The following is a 12,301-nucleotide window of genomic DNA, read 5'->3' on the forward strand; positions in this document are numbered from 1 at the left end:
ACCTGCTCTTGTAGCCACAGTATTTATATGGCCAGTCCAGCTCAGTTTCTGGTCAATGGTAACCCCCAGGATGTTGATAGTGGGGAATTCAGTGATGGTAATGCCATTGAATGACAAGGGCCAATGATTAGGTTCTCTCATGTTGGAGATGATCATGCCTGGCACTTGTGTGATGTGAATGTTACTTGCCAGTTCAGCCCAAGCCTGGATTTGTCCAGGTCTTGCTACATTTGGACATGGACAGCTTCAGTATCTGAGCAGTCACGAATGGTGCTCAGCATTGTGCAATCATTCAGTGAACATCCCCACTTCTGACCTTATGATGGAAGGAAGGTCATTAATGAAGCAGCTGGAGATAGTTGGGCCTAGAACTCTGCACTGAGGAACTCCTGCAGTGATGTCCTAGAACTGAGATGATTGACCTTCAATAACCACAACCATCTTCCTTTGTGCTAGGTATGACTCCAACCAGCAAGAGAGTTTACCCTCTGATTCCCATTGACTCCAGTTTTAAGACATAGGAGCAGAAGTAGGCCATTCGGCCCATCGAGTCTGCTCCGCCATTCAATGAGACCATGGCTGATCTGACAATTCTCAACTCCACTTTCCTGCCTTTTCCCCATAACCCTTGATTCCCTTAATGATTGTTCTAGGGCTTCTTAATGCCACACTCGATCAAATGCTGACTTGATGTCAAGAGCAGTCACTCTCACCTCACCTCGGGAGTTCAGCTCTTTTGTCCATGTTTGAACCAAGGCTGTAATGAGGTCAAAAGCTGAGTGGCCCTGGTGGAATCCAAACTAAGCATCAGTAAACAAGTTATTGCTAAGCAAGTGCTGCTTAATAGCACTGTTGATGACCCCTTCCATCACTTTAGTGACGATGGAGAGTAGACTGATGGGGTGGTAATTGTCCAGGTTGGATGTGTCCTGCTTTTTGTGTACAGGACAGACCTGGGCAATTTTCCATGTTGCCTGTGTTGTAGCTGTACCAGGGCAGCTTAGCTAGGGGCGAGGCAAGTTCTGCAGCACGTGTTCCCAGAATATTATTAGGGCCCATAGCCTTTGCAGTATCCAGTGCCTTCAACTGTTTTTTGATATGGGGTGAATTGAATTGGCTGAAGACTGGCATCTGTGATGCGGGGGGCCTCTGGAGGAGGCTGACATGGATCATCCACTCAGCCCTACTGGCTGAAGATTTTTGCAAATGCTTCAGCCTCATCTTTTGCGCTGATGTGCTGGGCTCCTCATCATTGAAGATGGGGATATTTGTGGGGCCGGAACAAGACAGACAACAACAACTAGTCCATGGTAGGTGAAGACACTATCCTGCACAGAGTCTACAGGAAAAGGGGAAGGGTGAAATACCTTTAGCTGTCAGAGAACCAGCATCTTCGCACTGTGGACGGAATTGTCCCAGATTTGCACTATACGCGATAGTGGGCAGGTAAAACGTCGGCGATGGTTTTCAAGCCATATCGTCCCAAATCTGCCACATTATTTATGCTGTTCCAGGAAGCATACCGTTTCCATGGCGGGCCGGCTCCGAATCGCCTGCCACGCCGTCACTTTGCCACTTCATCACATCGGGCGCCATATTTAAAGTACAGCCGTGCTCTGTGTTTCCAACCCAGGACTGCAACAAAGACAAAAAGACTGCAGCCCTCAAGCACCCTTTGGATGGCATGGAGGCCCACTGTGATGCCTTCTAACCCCGCTCTGGCTGCAGGAGAGGCAGCAACATTATCACTCTGGCTTGGTAGGTGATGACTGTGTGATCAATGCCAATGCTGCACAGAAGAGGTTGGCTATTCAATGCAGATAGAGAACGAATGATCTCACCCATGCTGCCAGAGAAAGGCAACCATCTCATTACTCTAAACTCACACACTCAAGCCCATTGCATGTTCACTGGCATCTCACTCACTGCCAGCTCATGAGACATCATCACCCATTCTCACACACATACTCACACATTGTCCATCTGGCCTTATCTGCTCTATAGGCTGCCTCCTCAGGCATCACCATCTTGAGGCTACTGGCCATTGTGTACAGGCCAACATGTGCCCCCACACACACCCTGAGATACCCTCCTTCTCCAGTACAGCCCTCGTCCTGCAGCCTCTTTCCTTGCCTGAGGCCACTTCTCCACCTAAACAAAGCAAGCCCTAGCCCTGTAGTCATTGAAAAGCCACCCACATATGGCTGATCTGGTAGACATAGAACTGCTGTGAGTCCCTTAAAAATGATGTGATGCTGTGTGAAGCCTGATGCTGATGACTGCGAGTACTGACCAAAGCAAGGTAGGCAAACAAGTCTTGAAGTTCCAAGTGAAGTGCAGCCCACCAATTGCACATTGCTTATGTGCTGTTGTGAAACATATCGGTGTGCTTTCCCTCCGAGGTACGTGGACAAAACAGTTGCGGGCGGGGATGAGTCCAGCGGGCTGGCCTTATAATGATATGCTGATGTATTCCAATAATGTTCCTGACATCCGATGGCAGAGAATACGGCCCGTCATCAGCGAGCTGAGTGGACAATCGTGAACTGGTTCCATGCCGTTGTGAAACCAGTCGTGCATATCATCCGCTCACGTCACCGACCACACCCGACGCCAGCAGGCAAAGGAAAATACCAGCCTGTGTCTCTACAGGGAGAGAGTGACCTTCCTTTGTGAACTGTGGGCTAGGGAGATCAGTTCAAATTGTGCTGGTGGCCACCTTATGCCTATCATTCTCATGGTGATTGTGGGTCTTAAACCTTTATGCAATAGGTTCAAACCAGTAACCAGCCAGAGATCCTTGTGACTTATCTCAAGCTTCAGCTCACCATTGCATAAAGGTGGTCACAGATGCAATGTTTAGGTGAGTGGATGGCTTTATCTCCTTCACTATCAATGGCATTAGTCAGACCGAGAGAGCGAGAGGCTTTGCGTGTATTGCTGGATTCCCCAAAGTTCAAAGTGTGATAGATTGTACAGATGTGGCCATCAAAGCTCCATCAGGTCAGCCTGGGGCATTTGTCAATCATAAAGTTTTCATTCCATCGATGTCCAACTTGTGTTTGACCATTACTAAAGATTCTTGTAGGCATGTGTCTGCTATCCTGGGAGTAGTCACGACTCTTAGTCTTAGGCAATCACAGCTGCTACAGATTTTCTATCCACCAGTGCCATTCGTGTATTGGCTGCTTGGAGACAAGAGTTACTCACTGAAGAGATGGCTCTAGACCCCATGGAGAAATCCACGTACAGAGGCTGAGACACTGAGTTACAACGAAAGACATGCATCTACCAGGGCCATCATTAAGCAGATGATTTTGATGCTTGGACTGTGCAGGTGGCTCTCTGCAATATTCTCCAGCTCGTTTCTCACTAATCACCATGATTTGCTATGCCATACACAACCTGGAACGCCAGAGAGGGGAAGCCCTGGCAGAGGATGATCTAATGGAAGAGCCACATCTGCTGAAGATGAGTTTCAGGCTGAGTCTGAGGATGAGCAGGGAGTCATCATTGAACTGTGCAGCCGTCCATAGTGAGTCCAACCATTTGGCCTGGCAGCTGCAAGAGGTGGTGAGGATCCAAAGCAGAAAATACTGGAAATAGGTAGGTGGTCTTTCAACCACTGTGAAAAGATAAACAGAGTTAAAGGTTAGAATAGGACTCCTTTTCTAAACATTTCTTATTTCGAAGGGAAATGGGACAGGTGTGCTTAGATGTGACTTCCTCCCTGGCAAGGGTCCTGAACAAGACACTGCTGGCCCAATAGTCCACAGAATGGAAAAACTGCTCTCACCTGCTGCTGCTCCACTACTTCAGTGTCTGCTATGGACGTTGTCTTCTTCAAAGGGTGCTGTCACCAAACGTGAATTTCTCATGAAGCTGCCAACAACACAATACCAGCATGACTTTAAATGGGTGGCCATGACCGACTTCTCATTGGGTACAGAACCCGCCTTCCCAGCCCTAATTGGTTGGCTTTCCCACCAGGCGGCTGCCAGTTAGCCAGCTGACACTTCATTCGCTGTACTGAAATGGCGGGGCATGAACAAGCGAACACACTACCCATTTCACAACCCTCACACTGCCAGAAACACAAAAACCAGCCCATAAGAGTTATGAAAATATTAAAGAGAGGGGAATGGAAGGGAAGAAAAAAATAGACAGGGAAGAAAATAATCAACAGGTGAGAGTTTGTAATGTCATGTGAATCAATGAGCAAATGGTGGGACATCGCACATCTTTCCATAATATCTCATTGAGCTCTGCAAATAAGGTCACCTATACCAAATAGAAGAACCTTGACCTAGTTTAGAATTAGTACTTTTAAAGTCTATATACCAAAATCCAACTAATTAAAACGGGTAAATCTTATCCTAATATCTTTGGACTGAACAAATAACGACTGAAATTTTTTAATGCTTTACACTGGGGCAATTACAAGTAACTATTTGATACAAATAGTGTGCAATCTAGTCCCTAAATGTTACTTATGGTTTGCATGTGGGAATAGGCCAATATTAAGATGAAAAGATGAGGTCAAAACATAATTGTGGGTATATTCTTGAAAAAGAAGTATCGAAAGTCCAACAATAGGGTTAATAACTCATTATCTTAGCTAGTGTCTTTGAAAGGATGAGGAAAAATTTAATCCTATTGCTGAAAAGGATCATCACAGCAGAATTCAGAGGTTCAACAAAATGAACACCTTTTATAAATCTCTGTGTTCATTTTAGCTAACATGATGACCTAATCTTTAGTTTTAGATGCACCTTAAGTTCTCGTTTGGACTTCCAAAGTACTCATAATATCTGTACATCGCAGTTTTTATCTTCTCATTCTCACAACAATTTGTGCATTGTACTAGAATATTCCAGGCATTGGTGTCCTTAATAAATTGCACTTGTGGAAACTGGTGAATTTACATCAATTAAGTGAATATAAAAGGACACATTTTAAATCAACAACAACTATATAGCACTATTAACATAACACAAGGTCGCAATGCATGTCATAGGTGTGCTATCAAACAAAAATTATAGTCAACCCACATAAGAAGATATGAAGACATTGGACCAAATGCTTGAACAAAGAGGTAGGTTGTAAGGAGTGGATAACGGAGGAGAAAGAGGCAAAGAGGTGGAGAGGTTTATGGAGGGGATTTTATAGCTTAGGGCTGAGGCAGCTCAAAGCAAGGGTGCCAATGGTGGAGTGATTAAAACTGGGGATGCTCAAGAAGCTAGAATTGGAGGACCATAGAGATTTTGAAGGAATGGACGGCTGCAGGGGTTACCGAAATAGGATGGGGTGAGGCCATGGAAGGATTTAAAATCAAGAAAGGAATTTTGAACTTTTGAACTGAGATGTTGGTGAACCAGGAGACAAAGTAGGTCAGTGAAAATAGAGATGATAGGTGAACGGGACTTGAGTGTAAGTTAGGATATTGGCAGCAGAGCTTTGAATGACCTCAAATTTATGGAGTGTAGAATGTGGGAGGCTGGCCAACGGAACATCGGAATAGTCAAGTCTAGAGGTAACAAAAGTTTGATGAGGGTTTCAGCAGCAGGTGAACTGAGGCAGGGATGGAGGTGGTGATGCTGTAAGGCATGGAAGTAGGCAGTCTTGATGATGGAGTCTACTGTAAGCTCCAGTTGTATTTAAAGCCAGGAAACTATCTCCTTTGCCTCTGAGTCAGAAGGTTATGGTTTCAAGCCCATTTCCAGGGATATAAGCACAAAAGTCTGGGCTGTCTATCATCATGCCATTGCCATACTAAGGAGGTGCTACACGTCAGAAGAGCTGTTGCTCAAGTGAACCTTAAACCATGGCACCATCTGCTCTCTGAGACAGTTGTAAAATAATCCATGGAACTATTCTGAAGAAGTGCAGGAAGTTTTCACCAGCGTCCTGGCCAATATTTATCCCTCAATCAATACTAATAAAAACAGATCATCTGGGTATTAACACTTTGCTCTTTGTGGAAACTTGCTGTGCACAAATTTGCAACCATGTCTCCTACATTACATCAGTGACTACACCTCAAAGGCACTTTATTGGCTGTAAATCACTTTGGGACGTCCTGAGATCCTGAATGGTGTTACATCAATGCAAGCCTTATTTCTTTTGGTTTTGAAAATTTTGAAATAAATAGAATACAATTACCTTTAAATAATCAGATAAGTGGAGTACACTGAGATAGTGAATTGATTCACTTTCCAATATCCCCTTTCATTCTCCCTATAGTGAAGAATTTTGGCAATTATTATAACTTGACTCATCCAGTGAGAACCTGACATTGGCCACACATTTTACACTCTTTGATTTTAATTTCCATTGACTTGAAATGGAAAATTATACCAGACTGGATGTCAAATGGGAGGTTGACCTGATCCTGACACGATAGTTTCCAGCAGGCATGTTAGGTTAAAGTTATTCCTTTGATTTCTGCTTGGCACAGATAGTGATGCCAAGAACCAAGACCAGCTAGGAGATGAACATAAGAATTATACTCAAAGTACAGTTTACCATTCATTGCTAGTTGCTTAGGTGACCATGAACGAGATTATGCAGCCCCAGTCTGCAACTTGGGCCATTTTGAAGAGTAAGCCAAAGTCAATAAAATAAGGAAGACTCAATATTCTGGCAAGAGGAATATATAATATGAACAGCATGTAGTTTGGTCAGTTCCTTTCACCATCCAGGTTGGCAGCTGCAGCATGAGCAATGTATAATGTGCACTTCAGTTAAACACAATTAGAAAAAAAAATACATCACAGTGGGAGGTCACTTGGCCTACCGGTGCCTATGCCAATTCTCTAAATGAATGATTAGCTTCCCATTCCTCTGCATTTTTCCCCTGAACTCTTTTTCCTCACTCGTTTTCAAATGCTTATCTACCCTTTTAAAAGCTTTCATGGATTTTTCTTCCACCACTATTCTGGACACATTCCATAACCTACCATGAAAAGTAAATTCTCCTAACTCTTCCTTCATTCTATTGGTGATAAAGCTTAAGTTTATGCTCCAATAGAAATCCTTTCCCCTATTTATCTTATCAAAGGCCTTTATAATTTTGAACACTTGTGTCAGATCTTATCTTTAACTTCTTTGTACTAATGGAGAGCTGTAGTTTCACTATCTCCTCTTATTATTCGATGTCTTTCATCCTTGGCCTCATGCTTGTGAATATCTTTTCACCTCCCCATGGCCTTGACGTCCTTGTAAAGTAAGGCATCCAAGATGGTGATAATATGGTAGAGTTGCCTCTATGGGGCCCACTGGGCTGCCAACACTCATAGCACTACAACTGAAAAGAAGTGGCTTGCTTTTCTATTCAGGGGCCATTTGAGAAGCCAGAGTACTCCAAATAAATCATTGCCCCACCCTTACTCCCTGCTTGACCATGTATCTAAAAATCAAGAAAGACAGCTGGAGACATCCCTATAGATCATTTGGTGAGTAGGAGGGAGGTGGGACAATTAGATGTGACTGACCTGTGTGCAACATCTTTAGCCTGCCTCCAGGACTCTCCAATAAATTGTATAGGTTTAGCTTTACTCCTTTGCTTGTATACTCTATAACCTATTTTGAAATCTTGGGATCCCATATGCTCTTTTTTATAGCTTTTATTAACTTGTCCTCCCACTGTTGAAGATTTGTGTATTGCCCACCTTTGTCCTTCTGATTCTCTACTCTGTTTTACCATTTAGTGGAATGGAGGTCAGATTGCTTGTCAGAGTTGGTTCATAAATCTGGGCTGAGATAATTAATTGGTTGCAAGAGATTAGTTGTTCTCTCATTGCCCTTTTTCATCTTGACAATTGAGCTCTTGTGTAAGTTAAGAAAATATAGAGAAGAAATTCGTACATGATGTGACCGTTGTTCTGACATAAAATGGATGCAATGATGACAATCTGTTAAGATGTTGAGACCATTGCTAAATTCATCTGGCTCAATTTTAAGGCATCCCATACTTCTGCCTAAAAATAGAAGGCATTAGATATGTAAGTAAGGGGCCTGACACCAGGACCCCTCTGGAAATTGGTTTCCTATGATTGAAACAGATGCCAGTCCTTCTCTAGTCAGAATTTTGCAATAGCTGCTGCAGCCTAAACAGTGGCAGCCATCAGTAGATAAGCTAACATTTTAAAAATGTTCAAAACAGAATTGTAGTGCAGAGTGCAGATAGGAAGAACAGGAGTGTTCTCCTGACTCTACAGTCCTCATGATCAGCCCTTACTCATCTAATCTCTCTCCTGGGGCTAATTGTTTAGCCATTACTGGTAAGACAAGGGAATATTCAACTTAGTAAATTATATGAACTACCTGTGGGGGTGTGACAGATGCCTGCAAAAAATATTACTGAGGCCTAAGGACCAATTTCAGGCTGGCCTTGGGCCTCCCAGTAGGCAAAGGATCAGTGGCAAAGGAACTGAAATTTTGCTCGGGGTTAAAAATGATGAATTCAATATCCCTGATGTTGAGCTGGGGGAGGTTGTGATTCATTGGACAAGCAATCTGACAGCACAGAGGCAAATGAAAGGTTGTGGCTTTGATGGAGTTGGGTGGCCTTGGCTAGTATGTGGATGCTGACCCCATACCTGTGGATGATGTCACATCAGGACAGGAGAAGGTGGAGGTTAAGAATAGAATCCAAAGGTGATGGGACAGAGGAGGAAAGCAAATCATTGCTTGTGATGCACTTGCTAAATTTGGATATAGGAATGAAATCATGCCAACCTAGAGGCTGACGCAGGTCTGAGATTAGTCCTTAGGCCTCATTAATACTTTCTGGGCAAGCTGCAGGCATTCTTTCATTTGCTTCTGTACTGTCAGACTGCTTGTTCAATGAATTCCAACATCCTTCAGCTCACCGTCAAGGATATTGAAGCCACTACCTTTAACCCCTACCAAAATATCAGCTCCTTGGCCAACAGAAGGCCCAAGGCCTGCCTGAAATTGGCTTTTTGGTCTCATTAATATATTTTGCATAAGAAGCAGGCATCTGATGCATCTCCAAGGGCAGCATTTCAGCAAGTTGAATATCAACTCTCCAGTAGTGGCCTGAGGATCAGTTCCAGAAGAGGGTTAGAGTATGAATATGAAATAGCTGGTCAAGAGGACTGTGGAGTCAAAGTGCACTCTTGTCCTATGAAGCTGGATGACAGAGTGGAGACATTGGTACAGGATGCTGTGTTCAACCATGTTAAACATTGTAGAAAGGTCAAAAGGAATAAGGGCGCAAAAAGCATCAAATTCATATACATTGCTGATTGGCTGGTACCATCAGGGGCAGCTTGAGATGGTTCAAAGACATGGGCAGAATTATCCATGCCCAAGGTGTGAGTGGACAATATGGCGTGAAGGCCAAAAGACGGTTTCATGACGTTGTGAAACCTGTTTGCAATAGTCTGCTCAGCCCATCGATGGCAGGCCATATTTCTTACCATTGGACATCGGGAATCTTGTTGTAATACATCTGCAGACATTATAAGACTCGCCCACCGGAATCATCCCCTCCCAGCTGGATTGTCCACACACCATGCCGACGTGTTTCACAACAGCTTATATAAGGTGTGCACTTGGTGAGCTGCACTTTGAGGGGAACTTGGAGCTGAATCCACAGTAACGTTGCGCAGTGTTCGTGTGGGTCACCTATTGGACTTCAAGGTTGAGGTGTGTTGGGTGGGGCAGCATGGGGGGGGGTGTAAGGGTTGCCCTGCAGTTCAAACCACTTGGGGAGTGGGGTGGGCAAGGGCTGCCCTGTGGAAGAAGGTAGTGCACAAGTATGTGCAGGATGAGGTGGGGAGGGAAGCGGCTACGCATTAGTGAAATCTTGTATAAAGTGACCATTCCTCTGCAGGTAAGACAGTTCAGGTGCAGCCACATTGACATGCATGGAATGGAGTCAGGCCTGTAGCTATCTGCCCACTTAAGCAACGCAGAGACATCAAAGTGTCACCAAGTGCTCCAGAGCATTTCACCCCTCAAGCACAGACTGCAAAGTAATGAGCATTTTAGTGGACTGCAGAACAGTTGGATGACTGGGCATGTTGTACAATCTCCTTACTAAAGCTGTGTGTGGAGCAGTCACTGGTGAAGGTGCTCACAGCCCCTTACACTGTCATCATCCTGGTTTGGACCAGTTTCCCCCATGGTTCAAACTAACAGTGCAGCCTTGCAGCGCAGGTTAGAAGAATGCTTGTGCCTGAGCTGAGAGTACAGCATGCAGTCCAGTGGCCAAAGCTGCTGCCAATTGGCCAGGTGGAATGGGGCGAAGGTGGGTGGGGTCTCGGGCAGCCATACAGCGCACTAATCTCTGGCTATCCAAGTGGTCAGCACTCTATTGGATGCTTTAATGGGCCTTCAGACTTAAACAAAGAGGTTCTTAGTACACCCAAGCTAACCCACACGTCCGACTCTCGTTCATCCTGCAGGAGGACTACATCAGAATCATGGAGACTTGTGACCTAGCTGTATGCCTCATGGATTACAGGGAGTGAAGGCAACTGAGAAGAGAGCGACGGCGCCTGGCTGGGCCAAGGGAGGAGCCGCACCCTAAGGAAAAAGGGGTGGCTGGGGCTCCCACACATGCCACTGAAGAGCCTTAGTGAGCCATTGCTGGCCGGTGCCTAGCTAGACTCAGGGTCTATAGATGCCACCTTTCATTCCTGCAGATGACCAAGAACCAGTGTCGCCGAAGACTGCGCATATCTAGGGAACTGGTCGGACACATCTGCAGCTTCTGCAGGATTTGGTGCCACAGGGACATCGAGGGCATCCCCTGCCAGTGGCCATGAAAGTGACAGCGGTGTTCACTTTTTACATCAGTGGCCCCTTTCAGGGCTCCAAAGGTGACCTCTGTGGGATCTTACAAGCCTCCATCTACAAATGCATCCATAAGGTTAGAGATGCCACCTTCACGAGAGCACACAACTTTGTGCACCTCGGCCGGGACCAGGAGAAACACAATGGAAGAGCGATTGGATTTGCCCAGCTCTTGGGTTTCCCCACAGGTGTAGGGTGCCATTGACTGCACTCACATGCTTCTCAGATCTCCTTTGCAATACATGGTCAACTGTGTCAACCACAAGCGATTCCATTCGCTGAATACACAGCTGGTGTGTGACTACCATCCTGTAGGTCTGCGCATGGTTTCCAGGAAGTGTCCATGTCCCCTGCATCCTCAGTCAATCACAGATTCCTGAAGTCTTCCAGGGTGCACAGAAGCTGCAGGGATGGTTGGACTGGCACAAGAGCTACCCACAGAGGCCATGGCTGATGACACCCATGTGGCGGCCTCAGACTGCAGCAGAGGCTCATGCTACAATTGCAACTTGGTGGAGCAGACCATCGGGATGCAGAAAATGAGGTTCCGGTGCCTGGACTGGTCTGGTGGAGCCCTGCAATATAGTTCACAAAGGGTGTCACGCAGCGTCATCGCCTGCTGCGCCCTTTTCAAGCTGGTGCTACAATGGGGAGAGGAGCTGGCTGAGGAGGAGATGCAGGAGCTGGAGCTCTCCTCAAAGAGGAGGACGTCGACAGTGGTGAGGGTGGGGAGGTCCTCGAAGGTGACCATGATGACAATGAGGCCCTCACACTGGCCAGACAAGTCAGCCATGCCTAGAGGGCCCTCATAGCTGCTAAATTTGTGGAAGATAATGATGACATGCAGTGAGGGCACTCCATAAATCTTCACACAGCCTCTGAGAATGTTTGACTCCTGTCTGGCTGAGGGCAGTTTGCTTGCACTCTGTGATCAGTGTCATATCGTGGAGATGCAGTCATGAAACCTTAAAAGCATCTGATCATTCACCCGCCTTCAGTACCTGACCCCTTCAGAAGCACAGTGTCACTGGTCACAGATGCTGAAGAGATGGGATGAGCCCCACGTTAAAGATGCCGAGAGCACACAGAGAGAATGACGGAACTCTGACACCTGCCCACAACATTCTGGCACCAATGACAAGTACCATCAAGGTGCATGAATCAGTAATGTGTCCAGGGAATGTGAGGCCGGACCATCACTTAGGTCTGAAGCCTGCACAAAGCACAGAAGAAGCCCTGGACTGAGACACCTGCCTTTATCTTATGCAGAAAGGTTTCGCATCTGAGTGACAAGAACATTGCTCATCAGGACAAGGAGCCATAGGCAGGGAGACATTCTTAGGAGTTCATCTACAATAGTGAACATTATGTATAAGTGATTAACACCCATGCTCAGGCTGTGCAACCACATCTTAACTTTCCTAATCTTGCCACTATATCTTGATGCTCCCCAGACATCCACAGCAGAAGTGGA

This window comes from Carcharodon carcharias, chromosome 6 (genome assembly GCF_017639515.1).
Source record: "Carcharodon carcharias isolate sCarCar2 chromosome 6, sCarCar2.pri, whole genome shotgun sequence".
In the NCBI taxonomy this organism is placed as follows: Eukaryota; Metazoa; Chordata; class Chondrichthyes; order Lamniformes; family Lamnidae; genus Carcharodon; species Carcharodon carcharias.